The sequence below is a fragment of the Corvus cornix genome, chromosome 6, assembly GCF_000738735.6.
Source record: "Corvus cornix cornix isolate S_Up_H32 chromosome 6, ASM73873v5, whole genome shotgun sequence".
NCBI lineage: Eukaryota > Metazoa > Chordata > Aves > Passeriformes > Corvidae > Corvus > Corvus cornix.
This window is the reverse complement of record NC_046336.1, coordinates 6,583,865-6,587,154: the sequence shown is the minus strand read 5'-3', so window position 1 is coordinate 6,587,154 and position 3,290 is coordinate 6,583,865.

The following is a 3,290-nucleotide window of genomic DNA, read 5'->3' as shown; positions in this document are numbered from 1 at the left end:
GAAGTCTATTTCATATTAATTTCTTATTAAAATTAATAAAGTGATTGCATTATTAAATATGGGTCTAATAAGCATGTGCATAGTTAAAGAAGTCAAAGCAAATAAAAAGTAGAGACTTAGCAAAAGAGATGGAGCTGACCAGCATTTTTCAAAGCATATTTGAGCATTTTTGAGCATTTTTACTCCACTGTTCTCTTGAAAGCTAGAATAACAACTGGGAAAAAAAGCTCCATGGCTTTTCTTCACTCTTTTTTTGAACAATCTTAATTAAAAATTACAGAATAGTAAAAACTTGAAAACATCAACAGCTGATTTGGCTGCAGTCCTATTCCTTTTCTGCTTGTTCTTCAGCAGACACAAAGATGACTGATTAAAGACAAATGGATGCTAGTGGAGGAATCATTATTTGCCTGAATGCAGTTGACACCTGCAGAGCAGCAAACCTGGCAGGCTTCTGCCCTGCTCCCTTCCTGGGGGTAACCACAATTCCATCAGCTGGATTAGTAAAGCAAAAGTATCCATGCACCAACAGGCACCTTCACATGCAAATTAATGTTCTTGAGTGCTCTTCTGTCTACCCATGCTAATAGCACAGGCATGATTCTGCATATATATTTTAGCATTATTTATCAAACAATCAATTAGCTGAAGGCAAGAGAAACCAGGACAGTAAGAAAGAGGAGTGAAGTAAAACTCCAGTGAAGTGACCAGATGTTGTCAGTGTGCTGGAGCACCCCAGCAAGAGAGGCATGAGGAGGAGAAATATCCCAGAAGAAAGGACTGAGAGAGGAGGCAGGAGGAAGGGAAGGTCCCCCTGTCATGTCATTGATGCCAAGAGGTAGAAAAAAATTGCTTCTACAGTCATGTCCCTCTTCAGGAATGGTTAGGAAAACATCTCATTTCTCTCCACATCTGCTTTTTGACAGGTGACAGAACAACAGCATTGCTGTCGATTAACTCTCCTGTGAATTGTTGGGAATACAAAATACCCAGATCCATGTTTTCCTGGTAAAATATTGCTATTGACATTCCACTGACGTGCATCCCATATTAATGCTGCTTCTGCTGCTGACCAGAGCTGGTGCTCCCGTCCTCCTACTGCAATCCATGCAAGTTGTCAACTAAATAATGTCATTTTTTGACTAAGTGCCTTCAGTGTCTGACACTCGAAAGATGAAACATTTCTCCTCAGTTCAGTCCAGTTGATTTTATTTTTCTATTTCCTCTGAATACAGAAGTGCTGTTTTGGAACTTCAACTTCAAATGTGAATGGGTGGAACTCCTGAAGCTGCTGTTTAAAAAAAAGTTTAAAAACCCCAAGACAATTTTAAGCCATCATTCAAGAATCAATAACCTGTTAACAGCTTTGGGTGATACTTGTCATGTGCTGGCATAATAGGTTCTATATAGAAATAATACATGGTGGACATGTCAAATAAAATCAAAGCTAGCTGCATGCAAACAAAAGAGAGCTGAGCTGTCAGCAGATCCTCTCCCACTTTTCATTCTTTTTAGAAAAATCTGTGTATAGCAAATAACCCTCTGTCCTGAAAATTTATCCCCATTCCCAAGACCTGTCAAAGTTCACCCAGAGACGGGTTAAGACCTAGGAGCCCAATTTAGACCATAAAAAGTTATCTCCTCCTATAAGTGACATTGGCAGAATTCCAGTGTAAATGTCTTTTGTTCTCAATCTGGGTGTTTAGAGCATGAAATGGCTGCTGCCACAGAGGCACCAGCAGAAGTTTGAGCACCTTTCCTGAGAAACCTGCATTAGCAGTGAAATCACATCCCACCCAAGATGAAAACCACTAAAGTGATTAAAATGCACAGCAAGCAATGTAGCTACAGAAGTAAATGACTTGAGTAGACATGATGTCATTATCTTCAGCATCACGTTTGGATCTGGGGCTCCTGAACTCCTGAAGCTCCCATTCAGTTGGTTTTTCCAAAAGTGGAGCTCTGTGAAGCAAAGAACAGTTCACAAAGTATTTGCTCCGTATTTGGTGACTAAAAGAAAGTTTTGTGTTATGTGATATGAAGGACAAGAGTTTTACAGAAGTTAAACCTTTGTTAAAATGTGTTTCTTGGCCACTTCAATGTGGTTAATCTCTTTTTTAACATAAATTGAGAAGAAATTGATCAGGTGAGTCAAACACTTGGGATGCCATGTGGAGAAGATGAGAAAAATTGAGGGGAGACCTCACTGGGGTCTTCATGAGGGGAAGCTCAGGGGCAAGTACCGATCTCTTCCCTCACATCACCAGTCACAGGACTCAAGGAAACGGCATGAAGCTGAGTTAGGGAAGGTTTAGGCTGGATATCAGGACGTTTCTCCCCCAGAGGGTGGCTGAGCACTGGAACAGGCTCCCCAGGGAAGTTCACAGCAGTGAACACAGTCCCCAGGTGTGGTCACAGCACCGAGACTTCCTGAGCTCAAGAAATGTTTGGACAATGCTCTCAGGCACGTGGTAGGATTCTTGGGGTGTCCTGCATAGGGCTGAGAGTTGGGCTCGATGATCCCGGTGGGTCCCTTCCGATATTCTAAGATTCTATGAAATTCCTAATTTTAGGCGGTTGTTCTGTGCGGCTCGCCAAAGGCCGCACCGCTGTACTCCGGTGTCTGAGCAGCGACTTTTCCCGTCCCTGCCCCTGTCTCGGCGCATCCCGCTGGGCACACAGAGGTTCTGGCACATCTCGCTGGGCACACAGAGGTTCGCTGGGCACACAGAGGTTCTGGTACATCCCGCTGGGCACACAGAGGTTGGCTGGGCACACAGAGGTTCTGGCACATCTCGCTGGGCACACAGAGGTTCGCTGGGCACACAGAGGCTCAGGCGCGGCCCGACCCGCCCCGGCTGTCCCGGAGCATCCCTGCCTGAGGTGGGGGGACAGAGAGAGGAGGGCACAAGAGGACAGAGGAGGGGAGCCCTCCCCGCGCCGCTGCCAGCGCTCCCCGGGCTCACACGGGGACCAGAGGTGCCGCCCCCTCTCCTCTCCTCTCCTCCTCCTCCCGCTCCTCCTCTCCCGGCTCCCGCCGTGCCGCTGGCAGCGAGCGGCCGGCCGGGGACGCGCGCCGGGAGCGCAGCGCGGAGCGGGGCCGCGGGAGCGCAGCGCGGAGCGGGGCCGCGGGAGCGCAGCGCGGAGCGGGGCCGCGGGAGCGCAGCGCGGAGCGGGGCTGCCGGAGCTCAGCGCGGAGCGGGGCCGCGGGAGCGCAGCGCGGAGCGGGGCCGCCGGAGCGCAGCGCGGAGCGGGGCTGCCGGAGCTCAGCGCGGAGCGGGGCTGCCGGA